Below are 26478 nucleotides of genomic sequence, written 5' to 3' on the forward strand. Positions count from 1 at the left end.
TGAAGTCCTAAACTAAAATCAACTTCTAAGGATTTCTCGATAAAGTATCCTTGAAAACCCACCTCCTTGGTATTTTACCTTAATGTGCAAGTAACTCTCACTATCCTTTTGAAAATTAAATACATGCATATAGTTTAGGAAGAACTTTTAAATCTTCAAATTTTATTCCTATTAGAAGTCATGCAGATGGTACACTATAATGTAATAGCTCTAACCATTAATGTAAAAAACAGGTACATTTGTTTAAAAAACTGTCTTTAGTTCTTTTAGATATTTGTTTAGCCACCAGATGTTTTTCTTACTTTTTCCATAAAATTTAACATGTATTGAAAAAAATAGTAGCTATCCCAGTTTAAATGTTATCATGTTGGAAATCACATTTGTCAAAATCCTCAAAATGTAGTAGACTAAATAAAATGCTTATTGACACAATGTCAGTTCACAGTAAATTCACAACAAGTGACAATGCATTTGGGGTACGTGTTGGGCCTTAATTTTGTTTGGCCTCAACAACAACAACAACAACAACATAAAACATCAAAGCATTAGGCTCTAGCGCTGTATCCAAATGTACCTTCAGGAAAATGGAAAAATTTAACTAGTTAATGAGTTATGAGCAGAAGGTCATGTTTTATAGCACATGTTGTAGGTGGTATTGCTCTGCTAGTTCTGTACCACTCCCTAAAATCATTGAAACAAAATAAAAATACAGTGTATACACATACACACATATATATACATATATATAACATATTTAACTGGACAATTATTACATATTTTTTCAAGATTCCACCACATTCTACCCTGCACACCTTATTCGTCTGAGAAATCATTGCTTGAATCAACAACCAGTACAACAGAAGGTTTCAAGGAAATCGCTGTAAATGGCCAGAGAGGAGAGGCGAGCTGACTTGGGCTGTTTCTTGGGCCAGTAGCCTCACTTCCCAGCCCATCTTCTTTCTCCCAACACCCCATCCAAATGGTAAAGAGCTGGATGGAATATCAGAAGTGGCTAACAAGAGCTAGGGGAGTGTTTTCTTATCTCTGCTTGATTGATAAGAAACATGCTCCTTGTAGGTTGGGAGCATCTATCCCAAAGGTTAGTCTACTCAAGAACTCCAGGTTGAGAGTCATGAAGATCAAACTCATTCACCTGAAGGCTGTGAGTGTCTGGTGCTTTGTTAGTTATTTGATTTCTGTTTTGCAAGAACTTTAAATCAGGAAATTTAGTGATGTTCCTTTTGCGGGGAGGCCCAAGAGACAATGCCGAGCATTTGCTTGTTGAAATTTATATGCGTTCACTGCCTGCCACTATTGATTCAACTTGGCCCCTTCATCTCTCCAATCCCTGCAGCATTTTGCCTTGGGCAGAGCTGCAAGGCTTGAACAGAAAAAGAAAATAAAAACTGGAATAAATTCTCTGGTTAGAACCAAAAAAGAGAGGGAGACAGAAGATGGAAAGAGAAAGTGACATGACCCGAGTCTGGGCAGCCTGAGAAAGCCCCATTTGACACATGGTAAGGTTGAAATCACGCCCTGTGGGACACACATACCCCTCTCATCTCAATGTGGGTTTGTAATAAAGAATTCTCCCAAAGCTAGAACGCACTTCTGTGGGGGAGAGGGTGGACGATACCATCACAGCACCTCTGTTCTGGGACAATGATGGAAACTTAATTTTCCCTGCCCTCCCTAGAACTCCTCAAGGTTCTTTTTTCCCCCTCCCTTAAAATGGGAAATCTAGCCATGCTATTGAAAAAAAAAGAAAAGACTTAATAATTATAATTCTTTCCCAAACATTTCATGGTCCTATAACCTCATTTATGCTCACAGTTTTTCATTGTGATTTTTTTCTTCCCATTTAGTGAGTTCCAATTTTAACAGGAAAGAAAAAAAACCCTGAAATTAAAAAAAAAAGTGAAACAGGAAAGACTTTCACTTCACCAATATTAATCTTTTCTCTCAATGATTTTCTACATAAAAAATATATTTTTAAAAGATTTGACAGAGAGAGAGAGAGCACAAACAAACAGGGGGAGCTGCGAGGCAGAGGGAGAAGCAGGCTCCCCACTGAGCAGAGAGCCTGACGTTGGGGCTTGATCCCAGGACCCTGGGATCATGACCTGAGCCAAAGGCAGACGCTTAACTGACTGAGCCACCCAGGCGCCCCATAAAAAATATTCTTAAAGCATAGAGGAAATATATATTTTTCACAGAATATTTTTTTCACAAATGTGGGCTGGATTAATAAAACATTGTTTTATTAATATTTTATATTAATTAAAATATATAATTGTAAGAATTTTGTAGCCATCTAGAAAACTACCCTCCCCCCTACCCCAAGACAACATAGGAGGGATAGGGAAAGGTAGAAAGTGTGTGTGTGTGTGTGTGTGTGTGTGTGTGAGAGAGAGAGAGAGAGAGAGAGAGAGAGAAAGAGAAAGCAAGAGAGAGAGAGAAAAGGAGTGAGCCTCTATATTGACCACATCAGCATCCCTAAGAGCCTGCTGAAGGCCAAGTGCAAGAAGCTCATAGATCACTCTCTCTTGGCTCTAGCTCTCCCTGCTCCTCCTTTCTTTCTCTTTATGACTCTCTGTGCTTACTATCAGAACACTGTCATTATTTGCCAGAGACTGTGCTCACCTCCACCTTCTAATAGTGATTAAAACACCATGATATCCAACCTCAGCTGATCTTTGATGTTGACTTTATATAGAACAGAATTGGGCAATATGATTGCAAAAGTTTATACTTAATAGTAGCTAATTGATTCTACTTCGTGGTAAATTTAATGCACTAAGACTAATTGGAATAATTTTTTTCTGGAGGCACATTTTTTCCTGATAGTTAAAGTTATTTATAATCTCCCAGCACATTATTCAGAATAAATACCTTATAAACAACCAATATTCCATTGTCAGGGTTTTTTTTTCAGTTATAAAAAGAAATATTTATTTGCTGGTAATCTTTATATTTTTATCCAACAATGGAATTAGTTTTTCCATTTGTACATTCATAAGGTAGCAAAATACTCAGAAGACTCAATTATAAATCAATTGATGTGACTTCATGAGAGATTAGGTATATATCAATGCAGAGCCAAAGGTTAAGGCTAGGCTAAGAAAACACTGCTAAAAGCACATCTCAATTCAAGAACACTTGTGCCCTGTCCCCATGTAGAAGTGAATAAATTAAATTTAGGTCCTTCCATTACTTGTGATTTGGGTAACTTTACCAGAAGCTGTTTGGGGTTTTAATTCACTTATTAAGCAAATGTTTATCAAGTATATGCAATATCTCAGGCACTGTCCTGGATACCAAGAAAATAAAAGTGAATAAAACACAGATATTTATAAAGAGGAGATAAAGGAAAAAAATAATAATAATTATAAATATAATAACTGAACATTGCATAACAGGATGAACAAGGCACAATAGGAATAAGATAGAGCAAGCGGGTCTAGTAAATTTATAGATGTTTTTACGTAGGAGATGGGTTATTTGAGCTGGGTCTCAAAGCACAAAGTACTACCACCAGGAGTCCTTAACCTGGGGTCTAGACACCCCCTCAAGCACCTGTGAACAGAATATAGGGGGATCCATTAACTTGGATGGGAAGAAAATGTTCACAGATTTCTTTTCCCTGAACTCTAACTGAAAATTAGCATTTTCACTGATTTTGAATATAGGCAATAAACTACAGTAATATTAACAGCACCTGTGATTTTCCTCAGCAAGAGAAATCACAGATTTTCGAAATTTTAATAGCCTGCTATCATTTAGTGTGCCAATAAAGAAGTTCATTTATTACTATACCACAATTGCTAAAGTATGTAACTGTCTTTCTGTTTAATTGGTTTCTTGGTAACTTGATGTATTTTACCTATACATTTAAAGACACTTTCACAAGGAAGGGTCCCTGGGCATCCCCAGTATGCCAAAAGAGTCCAAGGCACCAAAAACATTTACCACTGGGACTAGAGGATACAACCAGCTGGAGAATAGAAAAGCAATTTGTGCACTAACAGAACGTATCTACAAACGTCTGCAAAAGCACAGGGAGGGGGTTGTGTAAGAGAACACTAAATTTCATTAGAGAGCACTGTAGAAACCCCCAAACCCCAAAACTACAGAAGCAATGTATCAGAAAGACCTAAGAAGGAACTGGACAGTGCTCTGGCAAGGCAAAACACACATTTACCAGAAAAAACTTTTTAGCTGTAACCGAAGAGTTTAAAAAAGGCTAAAAATGAAAATGTGAGCTCAGATTTAAAAAGATAGGAAAACCATAGAATATGAAAACAGACTTAGAATGGAGGCATATTTGTGTGGGGTTGTCCACATCTCTAGCTGCACAGTAGTCTTCAAAGTTTCATGTGTAGTCCTTGAAAAAATATAAAAGAGTTATTAATTATAAAGATGCTGAGATTAAATGCAAAATGCAGGGCATGAAATAATATGATAATACAAGGGGTTGCTCCTAGAGAAAAGCCAAGGGAGACAGGCAGTTGTGCTTGAAAGGAATGAAAATCAAGGTCCACTGTCAATGTCAGATTGGCCAGTCTTGACTAATGAGTACCAAATACTTTCTGAATATGAAAGGCAGTCTATTCAGCTGGAATTTGGTAATAGAGAAACTGCATGCTCTAACATAGTTGAATATTGAAAGGCCCATCCGGGATGGAAAGGGCCAGTAAGGAGCATACAGAATATGGAAGCAAGGAGCTTAAAGCTTCAAGATATTTTGCCAAGTTACTTAATAATAAACAGTATGGTATTCTAATGCACTTGTAGCACTTCCTATGTCCCCAACACTGTCTTTTAAGTATAAAGGCTACTGGGAGGAATGTAGCAGGATATGCACATGGTTGGCTCAGAAGCTGGAAGAAGCTCTGTATGGGTATATTAACGTCCAGAACAGTCTCCTGCCAAAGTTCCCAAGTGTCTCAGCTAGGTAAATAATTAATTGTGGCAGTTACTACCTGAGAAAGTTTCTCATTTTTCTCAAGTAAGTAGTCACCTAAGAAAATCTTCAATGGTGGAAACAAATGGTGGTTATCTTTCGAGATCTTTACTTTCCCTAGGGGAAGGTGTTTCCCTAGGGGTAAATTCTCTCAGACTGAAATATGTTGATAAACTCAGTGCATGAGTTTGTCAGGGCACTAAAGGCACTTTTACTTTCCACTTCGGCATCGGAGGGAGCAGTGCAGAAAGCTCCACTGGATGTGAACAACCCCCCCCCACTTTATGACCATGAGACCTTGGAACTGAACAGGAGAGGACACCACCTTCCAAAGCGGCTCATTCCTCCAGATATCACTTGTTCCTTCCTCCCTGCACTGGAACCTTCACTGAGTAATGGGTCTGAAATCATAACTTAGTTATGAATTGAGTCTTCAGAAACTAAATGTATACCTCCATTTGAAATGCTAGAAGAGCATATAATTCTTCCTTATGGCACTGAGAATTGAGATCTTGATTGTTTTCTTATATCCAGCAATTTCTGTCATGTTCCAGGACAGCAATATTCTTTTCCAGGATAGAAGAAAGTTCTGTACATTTCATGTGTAAATCATCCTTGCATCCTCCCTCTTCTCTACTTCTAAACTTAATAAATCCCCAAGTCCTATCTATCCTACCTCTGAATGTATTTTAACTCCTAGATTTCTCGCCACTCCTATTGCCAGTGCCACTGCCCCCTAGGGCTCGCCTGGGGTACTGCAGCAGCCTCCTGCCTGCCTTTTCTGACTCTGACCTTGTCCGCTATAGCCTATTTGCCAAATACAGGCCAGAGTGATCTTCCTTAATCACTGCCCTGCTTCAAAGCCCTCCGTGGCCCTCAGAATGAAATAGAAATTCCTTAACCTAAGACACCAGATCTTTAACATGACCTCTGATTCTATCTCTAGCTTCATTTCTCACTACTCCTTCCCTCTCAATCAAAGCAACCATCTGACCGAATTATTTCTGGCTCCACTGATGTGCAGGCTCGTGGAAATCTGAGCCTTTTAACAGGCTACTTCTTTTCCTATAGCCTTCTCTCCCTTCCCTTTGCCTGTCCCCTTCCCCTAACAAATACCCCTCACTCTCTGGATTACAATTCCAGAGAACCCTTCTGCAGCAATTCTGAGCAAGACACTCTTGTCCCACCTGTTTGTGTATCTGTGTCTCTGCTTGATAAGGCCCAGGAAGCCAGAGATGGTGTCCTGTTTTCGCTGCATTTCCAGCTCCTATCACAGCACCTCATAGACACTCAGTAAATATTTGCTAAATGGATAGATGAATAAGATAGGCATGTAATGAGGTTTGCTCTTTAAAATAAATAATACTGATAGAGTACTAATGCTTTCCAGATAATATTTCTACATCTATGTTTCTTTTAAAATGTCAAATTAAATGTCACAATTTTGCTATTTGCATATCACTAAATATGAATTGATGCCTCCGGATTCACACAGGTAGAACATTCAACCACTCTACCTGAAACAACACAGTCCTTTTTTGCTAAAAATTGGATTTTTTAAAAACAATTTGCTTAATAAGGTATGTCATTTCACTTTTTCTCCCTAAAGTGCAAAAAAACCCTCCAAATTTTTAGAAAACCTTTATACACATAAAAATCTACTCATCTTCTCTTCCCCTCCCACCCCCAATAAGCTTGACATACAGGAAGCAAAGAAAATCTACTGACTGACTAGAGCAAATGATATTGGAAGAGACCATGTAGGGATAAATATGAGGAATGTAGATCACAAGAGACAGGTAAACAATCCCCTGCCTGCTCTGGTTACCACTGATAGGGAAATATTTCCGTGGAAATAGTAAAAACAAAAATTGTCTAGAAGCCAAGGGGGATTAGTAAATATCTCTAGGGCAATCATTTTAGGGGGCTAGATAACTCCAATCATTTCCATCTTTAATGAAACCTTATTTGGCCATAATGCAATCCCAACTGAAACCTATAGACGTCAAAACCTAAAACTAGTGGATGTTACTTAATAAAATGCACTAGGCTGATTTTTTTAGGCATCAGGGTCATGTTTGAAAAATAAGAGTGACTGGCTTTAGTCAGATGTGTTTTAAAGTAGTCCTGGGGTCAGTTTTGACAGCTTCTCTATGGCCAGGACTAATCCCAAGTGGCACCGCAAAGAAAGTCAGCCTCTGCACCTGGGAAGCCAGAGGCACCAGCACAGACCCCGGGTCTTGGCTGCTGTGATTTCACCTGCTGAGACAAACTAGCTATTTCTCCCCTCACCAGACAAGTCAGGGCACGCTACAGGCTTCCTGAGAATGCAAACTCTGGTCTGTGCCATCAACATACACTTCTCACTTCGAGTGGTGAGAACCTATATATAACCTTGTATTCCACGTTTTGACTCGGGGTTCTCCTTTTTCTTCCCAACCTGAGCCTAAAATTGTATATTAGTGTCCTAGGGCTGCCATAACAAAGTGTCACAGATTTGGTGCCTTAAAATGACAGAAATTTATGGTCTAACAGTTGTGGAGGCTACACATTTGAAAGCAAAATGTTGGCAGGGCCGTGCTCCCTCAGGAGCCTCTAGAGGATGATCTTCCTTGCCTCTCCCAGCCTTTGGAAGTCCCAGGAACTCTTTGGCTTGTAGATGCATCATGCCAATCTTTGTCCCCAGTGTATTCACACTGTCTTCCTACTTTTCATAAGGTTAGCGGTCACAGCGGATTAAGGTCCCACCCTACTCCAGGATGACCCCCATCTTAACTAATTCTCCTGCAGTGACCCTATTTCCAAATAAGGTCCTATTCAATGGCACTGAGAGCTAAGACATCAACATATCTTTTTTAGGGGACACAATACAATCCATAACAGAAAGATAAAAGAAAAAACTCTAGTTTACTTTCGCGTTAGTCATAGTTTGTGTTTTTTCTGTGTAAATTTCCTCTTATTTAGAGGAAAAGCAACTTATTCCTAGTTCCATCTTTGGACCAGAAAACTATCCTTTAGTCAGAATTATGTGGGGTAATCAATTAACAAGTTTCTACTGTGTTCTATTCCTCCACATTGATCAACTACAAATGACTCCAATTTCCACCACTTTCTAATCTACATGCATTTATTTTTTTTAAAGATTTTATTTATTTATTTGACAGAGAGAGAGACAGCGAGAGCAGGAACACAAGCAGGGGGAATGGGAGAGGGAGAAGCAGGCTGCCCGCAGAGCAGGGAGCCCGATGCGGGGCTCGATCCCAGGACCCTGGGATCATGACCTGAGCTGAAGGCAGACGCTTAAAGACTGAGCCACCCAGGTGCTCCTAATCTATAATGCATTTAATTCCCACTAATCACCATCAGGCAACTCATTACCAAACCATCAACTTCCAGAAACTCAGCCTCAAAATTCTTGGCTCTAGTGAATCTCTGACAGTTGTTATTAACATGAGAATTTATTTTCTTTTGGCCATTTGGGCCCTGCTCTCAAATTGCTATGCATTCACCCTCACAAATCTCAAATGCCTACGTGTTTCCTCACCACAGACTTTCAAAATTTCTTCATTGATGGTCATAGGAAGGAGAATTAGAGAATCAGTTTTATGAAAATCAACTGTACCGTGAATTGGTATCTGGAGACCACCCACCAATACCTATAGTCGGAGAAAGCAGGATGTCTTAAAATTACACATCGCTGTTCTGGTGACTTGGAGACTGAGTCTATCAAGTTTCAGGTATCAACCTGAGATGCTCCTTTTTAGGTAGATATGTGATGTATTAATCAACTCTAACATCTGTTTACCCATTTCAGGAGCCTAAAGACATCTGTGACGGTAACACCAGCATTGGCCACGGGGAATCTTAAACTTGGTGGTGACAGGAACAATGGCAGGAAAGTACTAGGTATACAGATCCAGTAAAGGATACACCTCTCACCTTAGACGGGATGCTTCTAACCTACCACCTGGGGATAACTCTGAAAAAGTCCCTGGCCCAATGGAGCTTATGTTCCAGAGTTAGGAGACAGGCAGCAAGCAAATAAATATGGATATTTATAACATGTCAGATGGTGTAAGACAGACATAGAGGTAAGGGGGTTGGGAGAGACCAGGAGTAGGGAGGGGCTGGGTGGTCAAGGAAGGCCTTGTTGAAAAGGTAACAGTTGAGCCAAAATATGAAGGAAGTGAAGTGGCAAGTCAGTTGTTTTCCTGTTCCTTCAAAAAGGACCCTTTCATTTATAATTGTCTCTTCATGGGTTTTGTCTTTTAAAACGTTTCCTTTTCCAAGAATTTAAATTCTTGGCTAACTGCCAAAATATATTCTCTTTGAGAAAGTCTCTCAGGACACAGACAAAAGTTGGGTTCTTGGCTTTCATAGCAGAAAGCTAAATTCAACTAGCAACTGGACTTAGGCAATGGGACCCTCACTTCCACATTCATTCCAGCTCTAGATTTCCACAGTGATGGTATAAATTTAATTGAAAGTAAACCCTCCTGCAGAGCTTCATGGTTCCAGCCCAATGCAAATTACAGTGTTGTTGGGAACACACACACCAGATGTTAGAACATACGTACCAGGGAACAAAGAGGACTGTGCTGTTCAGTGACATATCCTAGTGTCTGACACACAGTAGGTGCTCAATGAATTTTTGTTGACTTGACCTTCTTGAACTCATACCATTGTCCTGGAGCATTCACTGATCACTGGGATTGATTTCCCATTTGAGATCTGCTTCTTCCAAGATTCTTATAATTTCCACTGTTCTCTACCCTCCATGATGCCAACACATGACTGGCCATGACTATTCTTTCAGTTGAGTTACCTCTTAGATTACTGAACATGTCAGAATGATGAGAAATCAGCTATGTAATAATGTGGGATATAGGCAGGGAGGGATACATTTTGCTCTAAATGGAATTGTTAGATAAAAAGAACCCCCAAGGTATATCAAAATGCATGTTTGGAGAGTTGGATATCTGGAGGGAGGGACAAGCTGCCCATAGATAACAAAGCCATTTTTCCTTTTCATTCCCCTACTGATTTTAGCTGTTTCAAAAAGAGGAAGGTAGAGGCTCTAAAGATCTGTGCTTATCATTGGTGGTTTGATCTTAAGGGGCTGCTGAAGACACATTGTTTTGTTGTCCAATTCATTTCTCAATTTGTACCAGATGCCATCACCAGGGTGGGATTTCTGTTTTCCCAGCATGTGCTTCCTACAAATTTCTGCTGCTGATAGCTATTATTTTAAATTCTATTTTATAAAGCATGTACTCTCCTACTTAGCCATTTTCTACATTTTATCATATCCCAAACCTATCATTGATGGCGAAGCCAGAAATCCCTGTGGTTTGCTCTCAGGAAAAGATTTTTGTGAAAAAAAGGTAGATCTGGGAAGAATATCAATCAGTGCTGAAGTTTTTTGTAGAGATAATTTTTTTAACCTCTTTTTCTGAAAGAAAGAACTTTCACCCCCTCAGAAATGAAAGAAAGCTACCTCACTGGAGATTGGTTATATTTTTATCAACCATTTATGTTCAATATTTGTTGAGTGCCTGTTATATGCTAGGCATTTTTCTAGACCCTGAGGATACAGGAGTGAATAAAACAGATGACAATTCTTAAACATATGGCATTTACATTCTGATTTACATAACATGAGGTGGCATCTTAACCAAAATTTTCTACTTTTCATGGGTCATCAAGGGATGGAGGCAGAGGCTGCTACTTTAATGCGTGTATTTGGCTTTCCCTAGCTGGATTTTTACTCCAAGTTACATTAATTTGACTTACATCTAAGTTAATTTATTAGCTCCTCATGTATTACCACTGATTTAAAAAATAATAATAGAAAACACTCAAAAGTTCAAATTCATTAGCTTAAAAAGCTTCAACCTTTCCTCTGAGATAGAGTTTTTATCATACTATGTGGGCTGCATATAGACCTAAATGGAAAATAAAGAGGGGAAACTTTGCCTTGCAATGAAACCAGCCATAGTTTAATGTCCATTTTGAATGGTAAAGGCATTCATCCATAAATAGTTCACGAATTGTTCTTTTGGTTATTTTGTCAATTGCAGCCTATCATTACACAACCATTAAACTTAATGGGTCTGAAACTGGCTATGACTTTAATGCCAGTTAAGCCTCCATTACCTATAGATACAGGCAATCAACTCTGGGGATGCATTACCACTGTTCAGAGGGAAGGATTACTCAAAGATCGCTCCTTCTCCTCCAGTATTGAAGCTACGGCAGCCCAATTAGACAGAGTGCTGTTCCCATCAAGGGAGACCCATGGTGTCTCCTCAACCCATGGAGACTTCATTACTCAAGGTGAAAATGGCAGAAAAATGCACTTGTCACAAATTTGCTGTAAGTGGACAATTCCTGCCAAGCTGACACATGTAACTTTGCTTCCTCTGATGTCACCGGATAGTATAACTCACCGCTGAAGCAGTGTTGACAGTGGAAGAAGGGGAAAAAAATTAATCTGTTGAGCCAAGGATAATATTACAAAAACAAGGAATGACAATGAGGCCATTTCTGCATGTCTGCATTTCAACTGGCAAACCACAATCTGGAGATGTATAAATATCGCCTCAGCCACTGTCTAACACGGGATTCTGTTCCCAGGTGTGAGCTGAGTATTTTGCCCACAGACCTCTGCAAATAATTACTGGTTCAAAAAAAAAAAAAAAAAAGATTGCTGTCCTCCCCACCCCCTTCCCTAGGCAGTACAAGAGTATAGCAAATAAAATGAATAAAATCAGCCTTTTAAGCAACTGCCCAGCATAAGTCATTACTTGGCAAGTGGCTGTAACTTTTTTCTATAATGGTTTTTCACAGCATGACATCCACTTCCAAGTAGATGTCTTGATAAATATGGCATCAAAACCCATGCCTAAGGAAAAGCTGAGTGGGGATAAAATTATTCCACTTCAGAATGAAATAAGTAAGTCAATATGACCATTTGTGATCTTGTACACAAGCAATGAGCTGAGTGAACACATCTGCCGTGCTTGAAAACCTATCTGCTTGCAGATGCTTTAAGTGCAATGTATGAAACTTCAATTTCTTGGTATCTTTCATAGCACCTATGACTATAGGCACTCATTCCATCATTCAGGAACTATTTTGATTATGTATTATAACTATGCTTATGCTACAGGCTGAGATATAAAATTCACACATCTGATAGGGGCACCCTCATAGAGCTTATATTGTAGCTGTGGAGAGAAACAATGATCAAGTAATCACATAAATACATAATTACATGTAATACTTCTGTGATCTCTTCCTTCATTATTAAAGTGAAATGAATGACTCCTTCCTCTGCCTTCCAATAGTACCTTTCTTATTTCTCTATTCAGCAGTTATTACTGTCTGTCTTCTAGGAACGGGGCACTTGTCTGTCTTATGAGATTGCAATCTGTTCCAGGATAAGAACCTCGTCTTCTGTTTGTGTTCCTCAACAAACCACCTCTCTACCACTCCTTCCTTCTACAGTCCATCCCAGGCCTGCAGTTCCTACCACACTGCCTTGCACAGTGGGAAAAAATGTAGAAATAAAGCTGACCCATTTACTAGCTTTTCTGTTAGGTCAAATTCATTTCATTTTATTTCTCAGTGCCTCTATTTAGACACTGGGGCTAACAAATTACCACCAGCAGCTTTGGGAGATTGTAACTCTAAGGATGAAATGGTGATCCCCAATATAAAGGCAACAGGATAAAAAAAAAAAAAGCTGAGAGGCAGAATAATCAGCCCCAAGGCATTAACCATTTGTATGAGAAAAAGAACAATTTTATGGGACTTAAGGACCCAAGGTTGTATCAGTGCTGGTTGATAGCCATATCCAGTCTTTGGTAAAATGAGAAAATAAAGGCAGAGCAGTGGGTTTTTCATTGGCTAAATTTATTCAACGTATGTTGAGAACATCGTCTTAAATATCCCTTTTGTGAAATAATGGTGACAATGGAATAGTTTTTAAAAAGTGTTTTCCTGTTAAAATTTAAATAACAGGCAATCTATATAAGCCTATTCATTTTTCTTCTGGAGATTTTACTGTCCCATAAAATATAACTATCTGAGAAACACTGGCCTAGAGTGTCTGCTTTCACTGGCTGGAACAGAGAGCAGCAAAAGTCAACCCAGATATTCAAGCTCATGTCAGGAAGCAGCTTATTGGCTGGTGTGCTCCATGAAGACAGCAAGATCCAAGGAGTTTCAGAAGATAATTTTCTTGGCAGGAAACCCTCCAAATTCAAAGATAGATACTGAAGACAGATATATTCAGCCTTTCCCTCGGTTGAGATTTTTTTCAAACAGAGACAATGAAATTAACATTTCCTGCGGTGTTTACAGTTGATGACACGATTACAGGTTGGATTAAAAGAGTGGAGAACAAAGGGACATAGAATATGGAAACCAGAGAAAGAAGACACGAAGGCAATGGACCATATAGAATGAAGAATGATTAAAAGGTGGAGGGGAGAGTAAAGTGAGAAGATAAAAATAAGGAAAAGAAGAAAAGAATGGGATGTGTGAGCACTTGTGCGCACGTGCGCGCGCGCGCGCACACCCCCCCCCCCCCCCCCCCCCCCCAATCACCACTGCCAGTTACAGGAGCCAGTAGGACACAAACTCTATGTTGCCCCTGATTTACTTCTCTTTACTTCAGTTGCTGAAGGACAGAAAACCAAGCCTGCAATTTAACCAGCTTCTTCTCATAAAAGGATGCAGTTCAGCTGTGTCCATCAGACAACAGCCAAACAAACTCAAGGGCCAGGAAACCGAAAATAAATTATATTCTTGGCATCGCAGCATCTTCACCTTTGCTAACTATGTCTGTTTTGTTTCAGGGCCAAGGAAATTAGTTAAGAAGGAGTGGATATACCCTTCAGATATCAATGAAGGGCTGTGATCCCATTCTTGCAGACAAAAGAGTAAGATCACATATCTGGCACTTTCCTTCCTGAACTACTGGTGGTGGGGGGGGAGGGTGTGGTGAGCAAAGCAAAAGAAAACAGAACCCGAACCATGTTTGCTGCTAAGCCTGTCCCCCAACTTCTTTCACCTCCTGTCAATCATCAAAGGAGTTATTAATATAATAGATACTTATATGTTTGGGTGTTTTTTTTTTTTTTTTGGCAGATTTTATATCCACAGAAAACCTCCTACCACTTAGAAACAAAAGTCTGCCCATACTTTGATGCGCACCTCAACAAAGGCTGTATTGTAATCTTGTGGATTCCCACTATGTTTTACCGAACTGTGTACCTCTGAGAGCTAGAAGCTCATCTACCCCTAGATGGTCTGAGGCAGAGTGCATGCTGTGTGCTCAGTGACTGAGGACAAGTTCCTGTCATTGAGGTCCACAGGCTGGAAAGCCAGAGCTGAGAACCATTCTGCAGGAAGGGTCCTCTTACTGTCTCACTTTCTTTACAGCTGAACCACCTACTGAATAAATATGGTGGATCCATTGGGCCCTCCAAGTCTCTCTCCATTTGCTTGTCTTTTGGGGGAGAAATAGATCTCCTTTTGTTCATAGGATAAGCATCGCCTTGAATTTTCCAGTCTGAGTTATGCCACATTTGGAAGTTGGTAGGGAGGGCCAAGAGCCACGTTGGAGCAAGGATCATGTTTACAAGCCCTGTGATGTGGTTGGGTCGTATTGCATTCCTTCTCACCCCACCCTGGCAGTGAAGTTTAATGTCCATGTAATAAAGATTTTACCCAGCAGGTGGGAGTAATTACACACAGCTCATTTTTCTAGGCAGCAACTTTCTTTCAAACTTCTAATCCAAAAGAGCACAGTAGTAGATCCCACAGTGTCTCTGAACCCTGAATTTGCTAACCCACTCACCAATTCACAAAACACATATGGTTAATCATAACTCAAGAGTCTTGAGTTGACATTATAACTCAAATTTTGATGAGAGTAAGTGGCAAATATTTCCCATGGAACTGAGGCCTTTCATTACAATATCTGCTATACTCTCAGTTTTATTTTTTAGTTTTCTAAATTTCATTTACCTGGGGTAATTTTGTTCTTAGAAAATATTTTTTCACATTTTTTTAGTCTAAAAATACAATGATTTTGCCATGAGTTGATATATCATCATTGTGTATTTTAGCCGAATATATATCCCTGCTTATGAAATAATAATACAACTGAATCCAAGGTGAAACATTTACGGACAATCTCGCAAAATTGTGATGACCGATCTGTTTTGTTTTTTTGTTTTTTGTTTTGGTCCAGATATGTTGGCAATTTTCAGGTATAGATTAGGTTGCCAGTATGCCATGATGATGGATAAAATATTTCCTGAGGTCCAATACTTCTTTCATATCAATTTCGAGACATGTGAATGTAGTTTACAAAGGCAAACCTTGAAATCAGTAGCTTAAGTAAAACACTTCGTGTTTTGCTTCACTATGCTAAGGGAGAAGTGTATGCATATGTATTTTACTTTAATCAATTCATCTTACGTAATGTAATGAACAGAATTATTTTTATCTTTACTGGCACAATTTCTGAACCAATGCTATCACAGACACTGACTCGATGAGTAACAAATTCACTTTCTCTTCCTGAGCTCGGAGCCAAACTCCGTTTTCCAGCCTCCTTAGACGTGGGTGTGGACCATGTGACTAATTCTGACCAATGGGATGTGAGCAGAAGGTGTGTGTCACTTCCAAACCAAAGCAGTTAAGAATGTGTGCATGTGGGTGTGTATGAGCACACGTGTCTTCTTTCCCACTCTCATTCTGCCCACAGTATGCTGGTTTCATCGTGCTAGAGCGACCTTGAAGCAATATGTCATGACAGAGGAGCTGTCTTCTTCCATTACAGTTTAGGAGGAGAACAGATCCCTGAGTCACCTCTTGGAGGAGCAAAGCAACCCAGAACAGCTGTGCTAGGATTTTAATCAACAAGATACAAGTTTTTGTTGTATTAAAACACTAAGATTTTGGGGTATTTTAACAACAGTTAGCATGTCCTGACTAAATTATAAAAATAATAAAGTGTTCTTTTTTTCAAATGTACAAGCTCTAGTCCACCAACAAAATGCTTATACATACGTAAAATGTGTTTATGTTGCAGGCTATTTTTTATACAAGCAACAGATTATTTTTCATTTGAGGATGCTCTAATGTTATATATCTCCCACACTTAATTTTATAAGTTCAGGGTTCGTGAGTGGCTCTTTTACTCTGTATATAGATACATATATATATAGGCTTCTGGACCATTGAAGCCAGCTTGTATTACAGTCCTTAATTGATTCAGAGAGCCTCTGCCAAAGACTTCCCAATTTCTTATTGTTTTCTCGTTTATAATTTGCAATCATAATTAATCTAATGATTTGCCAATTTTAAATCATGTCAACTATTTGATTAGAAATATAATAATGTTTTAACCCTTTCTAAGGAAACAATGATTAAGGAGGGACTAAGGAGTGGAGATAGATTAGAACTCAGCACTCCAGAAATTCTATCCAGTGAATGAACCATGAGGCAAAGTTACATTTACTCTCTTAAGTCTTAATTTATGGTAAGAAACTAAAGACCTGGAATGCTATCTTACCCCCTCAATGATGCTTAAAGATGTCAGTGTGTTCTCATAGGGAAACAATATGGATTTAATTATCTTTGGCTGTATTTCAGGCTTTAACACTTGCAGCCATAACTTTCTCCATCTGTAGAGTGGGCATCATCTAAAATATCAATTTTCAAGGTGAGTCAGGAGCATCCTTAAGACACATGGCATTAATATACTGAAATACAAGTGTTCAAGTCCATAAATAGAGTTGAATTTTTCTTCAGCCTTTTAAAAAAGATTTTATTTATTTGAGAGAGAGAGAGCACACATGTGAGCACCAGTTGGGGAAGGGGCAGAGGAAGAAACAGACTCCCTGCTGAGCAGGGAGCCTGCGGCACTGGGGCTCCATCCCAGGACCCTGGGATAATGACCCGAGCCGAAGGCAGATGCATAACCAACTAAGGCAGCTGCTTAACCTACTGAGCCACCCAGGCGCCCCTTCTTAAGGCTTTTCAACAGGATGTTAATAATTACCACACAAAGAACAGATGAGTCTCCATCTACTGTAATAGTGTTTGTAAATGAAGATGTTCTACAATATCTGTAAAATGTCTTGTTTTAAGACATTTTAATAATATGGACATAAGAAATTTAATTACAACCAAAAACTGGCAAGATTAAAATCCCTTGCTCATAAAAGAAATCTCCTTAGTACTTTGGCATTAGCACCAAACCAGACGTAGGGCCTTTTGCCTCCAGATATTTGGTTGAGTGTATATACATATATAGATGTCCTGAATGTGAAGATGTTACCTTATTTCACTTTATGGTTAAGGGCAAAGGCTCTGGAGTCAGGCGGAGTTCAAATCCCAGCCCCACAATTACTACTGGTGTGACCTTTGAACATGTTTCTTAACGTCATTGACTCTCAGTTTCCTCATCTGAAGAATGAAGGTAAAGATAATGATTTATCTCATGAGTATTTGTGAGAATAAATGTAAACTATCTCTGGGGAAACAAGCCCCATTCCTGGACACACAGCAAGTGCTCACCAAATATGAGCTATTTTTATTATCCTTGATCTGCATATATGAACTGGTCCCTTTTATTCTTATCCCTTGAAATGAACTGAGCACTCCCACAGTTATTATCACACTCTTTCCCCACACTTGGCTCTCACAAGATGTCTCATAGGGGAAGAAATACATTCTCTTCATATGCCAGATTCATACACTTATTTATTTACCCCAAGATACTTCTTTGGACATTTAATAAGTCAGTAGAGAAAATGAATTCTACTATTGTGCTAGCTTGACTCAGAATATCTAATGTGTTAACCAAAACCATGGCTCTCCTATTACCACATTCCATTCCAACACATCATGAAAAAGTTGATCTCCAAAATATATATTATTTGAATAATAGTTGTAATATAGGGTGATTCATTCCATTATGATTACTAGGACTAGTATAATAAGATTACTGGGATTAATTTACCTCCTAGCCAATATAATAAAGTAAGCCTTTTTGGCAAAGGACATTATTCAATGTGTTCAATTATTCTAATTATTACACATATTCTGTATTTTTCATCAAGCAGCTGTTTATTTAAACAAGATTGGGAATAATTTTATAAGAAATAATTCTATTCCCATTTTCCACGGAACACCTTAATTTTTGTTAACCAATCAATGTACTTTAGAAGTTAAACAAAGATGGTAGTTCTACACAATTCTGGCTAAGCTACCAGTTTTGCTACTACTGATGACAATGCTGATAGAGAAGTGGTTGATCAGTTAGTGCTTTTACTGCTTAGTCAGCTCTAAAGTTGGTCCCGAGGAAGGCTTCTGGGTGTGTTGGGCATTCTTTTCCTGACAATAGGGATGACTCATGGCAGATAAAGTAGCAGTGGCTCTCTCTGGACCATGGCTAAGTAGAACTGCCCCCTGCCAAACTCTTTTGCAGGAGGAGTAGGGGGAAGGATACCTAGGGTACTAGTCTCAGATGGATTTAACCATCAGGATGGGTGTGACAGAGCCGCTTTTATCTGGGTTCAAACCCCAGTACCCTCATTGTGCTCTCCTCTCCATCCCCACCCTTAGCTCCCAACCGTTCCAGCAGGGCTGGTGTCTCACATGTGTTCCTTCCCCAAGTCTGTTATCTCAGGAATAACTGGAATGTTTGTATGTGTTCACCTAGGGAGAGGAGCACAGGTTCAGGGCTTATCTCTGATTGGCTTATTTTCTTTGAAGATCCATTCAGTGTAGTGTGTATGTGTGTATGTGTGTGTGTGTGGGGGGGGTGTTCTATTTTCTATTGTCCCAATTTATTCTATTTTATGTAGGGAAACAAGTTTAATTTTGCTGCATAGCTTGTGATAAACAGTTTGAAGTGACCCCTGCTTTGAGATAAAGCATATGTATCATCTGAAATGGACAAAGAAGAAGATGACAAAAATATAAATGTAACTTGAGAAAATTCCCATGGACAGGCTGACAGTTCCTTTATGCCCTTTCACCCCATTCCCTCATTCTTGGAAGTTAATACATGACACCTCCATAATAGATGCATAAAAAGAGTTTAAGTATATCCTGGGGATCAGAGAGCATCAGAAAGTTATTACCACTCTTAGGTCTGAAGGAGCAACCCACTGAGAACTGCAGCTATAAGAAGGGAGCATCCAATAGGAGCTGTGGCCTTCAGAAGAGAAATTGGCTACTGTCAACCATGTCTAGGCAAAAGGGGTTCATGGGGAAATGAATGCCTATAACTCTCTCCTTCTAGCCTACAAACTCCTGCTAAAGCCTCTCTTTGGCAAACCCAACTTGAAGACAGACAGCATGGGAGTCCTGTTGATGTGATCCATAGATGCCAACATCCCAGGACAAGGAGTTTGGTGGAGCCAGGTGGAAAGTGTATGAGAAAGAACAAGTAGAGAATGATCAGCACATAAACAGATTTTTTTTTTAAAGATTTTATTTATTTATTTGAGAGACAGAGATAGCAAGAGGGAGCCCAATGCAGGACTCGATCTAAGGACTCCAGGATCATGACCTGAGCTGAAGGCAGATGCCAAGCTGACTGAGCCACCCAGGTGCTCCCATAAAAAGATTTTTAAGAAACAAGCCATATACACTTCTGAATTCTATATTTTACCATAATTACCTTTCAAAGCACAGTTTAAGTCTTGGGAGCATTTCCTGGTGACTCTAGTTTTTACTGATTTCTCTCGTATTTGAATTTATAGCACTTATAGCTTGTCTTGGCATTTCTCTTTATACATATAAGGAAAGGAAATTATAATTTGAAATCTAAGGTATTACTTTCTGCAGCATATTGGGGCTTGGTTGGAGGCTATATTGATCAATAGTTATTTTGTATATAACAGTATTGTTCCTTAAAAACATTCACTCTATATCTTAGTACTTTTTAAAAAAATTCTCTGAGCTTCCTATCCCAGTGGGCATAATGCTCATCGACTTTATTCCTTTAACCCAAATTATTAATTGCCTTTAATGGGTCCAACCTTGCATGTGAGGGATGAAGATATAGCCTCTTAACTTTTTTTTATGCATTAATTTATTCTTTCATTCAACATTTTATTGTGTATTCTACTACATGTCAAATACTGTCTTAGGTACTGGGATTACAATGGTGACAGAAAAATAGACATTGTGTCATAGAGCTTACAATCTAATGAGGGAGAAACTATCCAAAACTTATCCAGAAAATGTAAATTATAACTATGTCAAGTGCGATAAAAACAAGGATACAGGGTGCTGTGAGAACATATAATAGAGAGAATTGATTTAGGGATATCAGAGAAGGCTTCTCTGATGACATGGTCATTAATGTGAACCCAGAAGAATAAGAGTTAACTAGCTGACTGCTAGACAGAGCAGTCTAATCACAGGGAATAGCAAGGCCTATGTCTTCAAAGACAGGATAGCAACAAGTTAGGGGTGACCAGGAGACTGGGGGCAGAGGCAAGGGCTGGGAACTGCCCGCGGAGTAGGTCTTAATAGTAAGAGCAATTGGGGGTGCCTGAGTGGCTCAGTAAGTTAAGCGTCTGCCTTCGGCTCAGGTTGTGATCCCAGGGTCCTGGGATCAAGTCCTGCATCGGGCTCCTTGCTCAATGGGGAGCCTGCTTCTCCCTCTCCCTCTGCCCCCCCCACTTGTACTTGCTCTCTCTCTAATAAACAAAAAATCTTGGGGCGCCTGGGTGACTTAGTTGGTTAAGCGACTGCCTTCGGCTCAGGTCATGATCCCAGGGTCCTGGGATCAAGCCCCATATTGGCTCCCTGCTCAGCAGGGAGCCTGTTTCTCCCTCTCCCTCTGCTGCAGGCCCCTGCTTGTGCTCTCCTGCTCTCTCTTTCTCTGTCAAATAAAAAAATAAATTCTTTTTAAAAATCTTAAAAAAAAAAAAAGAACAATGGGAAAGCCACTGGGGGGGATAGACCATTTTCAGGTTAGGGGTGCCATGGTCAGATTTGCAATTCAAAATAATCATTTTGACTTCTGTGTGGATTAGAACAGGTGAGATGAAGGGAAATGGTAGCTTGGACTAGGATATAATGGGAGAGAGAAAGAGTAGTGATGTTCAATGACATGGGGACATAAAATCAATAAGAACTTGGTGAATCATTGGAAATGGAAGTAAGAAATATAAAACCAGTGATGAAGTTTCTATTTCACATTGGTAAAATGAGTGAGGAGCTAGTTCATCATTGAGATAGGAAATACCAGAATAGTATCAGATAAGATGGGATGGGAAGAACACAGTGACATACAATGTGCCATACTAAAGTAATAGAAAAGTTAAAACAACTTATATAAGAAGATATGATGGAAACAAGGAGAAGTGAGAATCATGGTCAATACAGTATTTTCTAATGTAACCAGAGCCAGAGACATTGCCCGTTGGTATGACCACTGCCTTATTCCAGCTTTAGAAACTAATTAAATGTCTATAGATAAAAAAGACTTACTGTTGATTTCTAAAGATAGTCCATTTAATGCAAGATCATTTAGTATCTATATGCCAGAAAAATATGGGGATATGTTCTTCTCCCTTTGCACTTGGAAAAATGGAAAGTTATGGCAGTTAATAACTCGGCCAAGGTTATATACTCTGAGTCAGCAGAAATATGAAGGAAAAAAATCAAGACTCAAAGAGCTGAAAGGAAATTTAGAGGTCATTTGACCTAGCTCCTATGTGACTTAAGAGTAGAATTTTTGTCAAGGTCTGACAGGTAGTTAGTAACAGAGTTGTAACTAGAACCCAGGTGTCTGGACGCAGTCTTGCATTGTTTTTTTCCACTTCAGCACATGAACTGAGTTTCAAGCTAATTCTCCATTGCTCAACAATTTGGCCTCTCCCAGTAGCCAAAAGAACCCTTTCTAAAAGCAGTGGACAGCAAAAAGTATTGTGGAGGAATTGAGGCCCAAATACGTTGGGTGAAAATGTAAGCTGATGTGAACTTTGGCAAGTCTACGAGCAGCACATCTGAGAACAGTTACAATTCCCTGCAATCTCAATGTCTTCATCTATAAAATGTGATAGTTGTGAATAATTATGTTCTTGCTCTATGGAATTATGGTTCTATGTATGATTCCCCCAACATCTAAATATCCTGGCTGGACTTGGGAAAATAACCCTATCTTGCGTTGTTTGGAATATGTTTCCTGATGAAAGGGGATATGTGCTGGTTTTTATCATTGAACATATTTTCATGTTTAAACTCCAGAGAAAGTGAGAAGAAAGCATAAAACAGGAAGCATCTGTATTTTTAACTGGCAGAGAAAGTGGAATTTGATGTGACTTCAACATTTTTTACTGCCTTATATTAACAGATGGCTAGAATTCAAAAAGTACTTTTCATAATAAAATGGGTGGAAACTGGTAAGAAGACCTTGCTGAGGAAGGAAACAAGAAAGAAGGAAAGGAGGGAGGGAGGGAGAGAGAGAGAGGGAGAAAGGAAGGATGGGTAGAAGGAAGGATGGGAGGGAAAGGGAGAAAAGCAGGAAGCATACAAAAACCATCAAGTATTTCTAAGATATCACTGGAGGCAAAGGGAGGAGGAGGGAGGGATGAGAGAAGAGAAGGGAGGGAGGGAAGAAGAAGAAAGAAGAAGGAAGGGAGGGAAGATCGAGGGGGAGGCAGAAAGGAGGGCAAGAGAAGGACTGTAAAATTGCACTGTCTTTCCTCAGTATGGTCTAGAGCTAGCTGATCCACTTGGAAGTTATGATTCTTCTACTGTTTGTTGATTGGGCTGTCTAAATGATGCAGACTTCCATTAGCCTCATCAGAAAGGTGAAGCAGCCAAGAGAGAATGAGAACCAAGTTTCAGATGAACCAAACTTCACCGAAGAACATACTTGCTGTTTGCCCAAAAGCATACCCTCAAGAGGACTTGGTCCCAACACCTGGATTGAAGCAGGTAACCATTTCTAGCTGCTTATCTTGGAAGGAAGCTCAGCAGCTTCTTGGAAGAAGCTAAACACATAATCCTTAGAACTGAACTGTTAGTAAGTCCTTCCATCCCACTCTTCAGGTTTTCTAGTTCCTGTGCTTACTTAGATTTCTTTTGATATCCAACAAAGAATACTACTATCACTTTCTTCCTTAGACTCTGAAGTTTTCCAACCTTAAGGCTTTCTGAGATGTCAGACGTGCATGAGAATTCAGATCCAAGTAAGATTCTTTTATAGCTTTTTCACTGGAATGCTTGACTTAAAAAACAAGTTTTATGTAAGATTTTGCTTCTGACAAGGGAATTTCAGGGAGTTTCTGGTTGGCATATGCCTAACCCTTTTTATTGCACACCTTCAAGTATGAGTAGTAACGTCAGCTGGTAGACGATGGAGACATGAATTTGCTCTCCTCTCATTTTCTTCCTCAATAGCACAACGTGGTATTCACCTTTTCTCTTCCTTCCCTTTCTTTCTGTACTTAGCCTTCCCTCTCTTCATAAAAGAGTCAGTCTAGGGCAGGTCAGGAAGGGGGAGGCTGTTGGTAGTGAGGGACAATGTGAGCCATAAAGGATGTGTACATCCTGGTGTTTCTTCTGCCTCTGCCTCTGGAGCAGGCTATGAGTTTGGCCCTGCTCTGTCCCCTAATCCCCACCCCCCATCTCTTGCCACCCTCTCCTCCCAGACCTCACACAACAGTTCCACCTATATCTCTGACCAGTTGGAAGAAGTCCCCAAAATGCCAATCTCACCTGAGTCTTACTTCAAACCTTTGTCTATGCAGGGCTAGCATTTCTCTGCACTTTGCCCCTTTCATCACAGGATCTAAGAGAAAGTGCCAGAGATTGCTTCACACTTCACTGGCTTCTCATTGCTGCTGACGGATTCACTCTTTTATTCTAAAGAGTAGAAAGTCCATCCCAGTGGACAGTGAAGGGACACCCTGGCTTAAAAGCAACCAGTTGAGACATTTGATTAGAAAGCAGGCTGGTCCTTGTTGGAACTAAGATTAAAAAAACAAAACAGGGGCACCTGGGTGGCTCAGTCGTTAAGTGTCGGCCTTTGGCTCAGGTCATGGTTCCAGGGTCCTGGGATCGAGCCCCACCTCGGGCTCCCTGCTCAGCGGGAAGCCTGCTTCTCCCTCTCCCACTCCCCCTGCTTGTGTTCCCTCTCTTGCTGTGACTCTCAGTCAAATAAATAAATAAAAATCTTACCCCCCCCAAAAAAAAACACTTCTGCCACATTGTAGATTCCACTGAATTTTTAGAATTGGGGGAAACTCCTGGCTTTCACTCTTATCCACATGGCAGATGAAGAATCCCTTTTCTTATTAAGCACCTGAAACCAAAATACTGTATGCCTTCTCCCAAATAATTACTGCTCTACGTGGTGTTTATTCTTCTCTACCTTTGGGCTTCTTAACTTGGATATATTTGAGTGGGTTCCCCTACCCCCTTCAAATTTCACACCAATTTTTGTGTGCATGTGTATATATATATCATAGCAGGTGAATTTACTTAGATGGGGGTTCGTGGCTTTTTATCTGATTAAAAAAACATTTGATCTAAAAGTAGATAAGCAAACATGCCTTCTAGATTAATTAGTGCTATGTGCTTTTTGCAGGCTGACCTTAACCCATTCAACACCCACTCTTTGGGACAATTGCTTCTGGATCCCCAACAGCTCACTGAAAATCAACTTGTGAAACAGTATCTTTTTTTTTTTTTAAGATTTTATTTATTTATTTGACAGAGAAAGACATAGCAAGAGAGGGAACACAAGCACTGGGAGTGCGAGAGGGAGAAGCAGGCTTCCCGCTGAGCAGGGAGCCCGAGGTGGGGCTCGATCCCAGGACCCTGGAACCATGACCTGAGCCAAAGGCCGACACTTAACGACTGAGCCACCCAGGTGCCCCAACAGTATCTTCTCATAAATTGAAGACTGACTTTATTACTGGAAAAGGTCTTGTATAATTGATGTGTGGACTACATGCAGCAAAGTAGTTTATTATTTAAAGAAGTCTGATGGGAAATTATTCCATAATCATTGATCATCCCCTATATTATCTGAGTTATGAGTATGAATTAAATGTCCTTAGAGCAGAGTACTTACAAATAACTAAAACTAGGGTTTTGAGTCTTTTTTCAAACCTGTTTCTTTTATCCGTTATCTTTAAAAATAAAAGTTAAACTTGGAATATGTGACAATCAGGGTTTCTTCAAATAGAAGGGTTGCCAGTCTTCCCTCCTGCTTGTTAATCTCTATCACCAACACCCAAAGTGAAGAGCTATTTCCCTATAAAGACCATGACTATGAAAAAATAGCATTCCCTTTTTATTCAGCAACTGTTCTCACTGATGGAATATCAGAATATCACATGAAAAATTAAGATTGCTATAGTGCAAAAAGTCATTTGAATATTCCTGTGGAGTTCTCTGGATACAAAATAAATAGCTAAATTACAAATAATTGACATCTTATTTTTAAATTTTGTTGCATTTTGTGCCGCTCACTGATAAGGCATTTATAAATTGGGTGAGAAATTTTCATTTCTACCCCTTCTTCCCTCCTCCAGTGAAAAGCTCCCACTTTCCTCACTGGAATACTGCAGAGGGCTGCATAGAGAAGGGCTTTGCTGATGATCTCTGAAATCCTTTTTGACAGTGAAATTCTATGAACATCACCCAAAGGCACTGGGCCTCACAGGTGAAATATTAATGTTTGGGGCCTGAGGAGAAACCTTGGCTCCAGATCTGCCCCTGTTCTTTCAGCTCATACTGGCTGTTGACATGTCCTCTTGCCCAAATTTTTAATTCCAGCTGCTTCATTTGGCTCTCTCCCTTCACTTCTTGCCCACACCCCCCGCACATAGGTTTCTGATCCTCACTGGCCTCATTTTCTCTTGAAGCTGTGCTTCCTAGGATCTAACTTGTTGGAGGTTCTGGTGCCTTCCACTGGGTCGCTATTGATGCAGCTCTAATCTATGCCTGACCCTACTTCACCTCAATCCCACATGTGCTTTCCTGATTCAGACCTTCTTCTGGCTTGCAGAATCATGTAGCAACATCCTTTATTCTGGGAAGTCATTTTGTTTTACTCCGTGTTATTTCATTTCTTTTGATATTTTTTCCTTCCTTCCTTTCCTTCCTTCCCTTGCCTTCCTTCCTTTTCCTTTCTCCCTTCCTTTTCTTTCTTTTCTTCTTTCCTTTTCTTTCTTTTTTTCTTTCCCTTTTCTTTTTTTCTTTCTTTCTTCCTTTCTTTCCTTCTTCCTTTCTCTCTCTTTCTTTCTTTCTTTTTTTCTTTTTCTTTCTTTCTCTTTCTTTCTTTCTTTCTTTCTTTCTTTCTTTCTTTCTTTCTTTTTCTTTCCTTCCTTCCTTCCTTCCTTCCTTCCTTCCTTCCCTCCCTCCCTCTTCTTTCTCTCTCTTTCTTTCTTTCTTTCTTTCTCTCTCTCTTTCTTTCTTTCTTTCTTTCTTTCTTTCTTTCTTTCTTTCTTTCT

At 39.6% G+C, this 26478-nt stretch overlaps 1 protein-coding gene across 1 annotated transcript in view; it reads right to left on the reverse strand.

Annotated features, from left to right (window-relative positions):
• Nucleotides 1–26478, reverse strand: part of NRG1 (neuregulin 1) — a 1093773-nt gene that overhangs the window by 522093 nt on the left and 545202 nt on the right. The window lies entirely within an intron of this gene.

The sequence above is a fragment of the Mirounga leonina genome, unplaced genomic scaffold (assembly GCF_011800145.1).
Source record: "Mirounga leonina isolate KUSES-001 unplaced genomic scaffold, KU_Mleo_1.0 Mir_128, whole genome shotgun sequence".
In the NCBI taxonomy this organism is placed as follows: Eukaryota; Metazoa; Chordata; class Mammalia; order Carnivora; family Phocidae; genus Mirounga; species Mirounga leonina.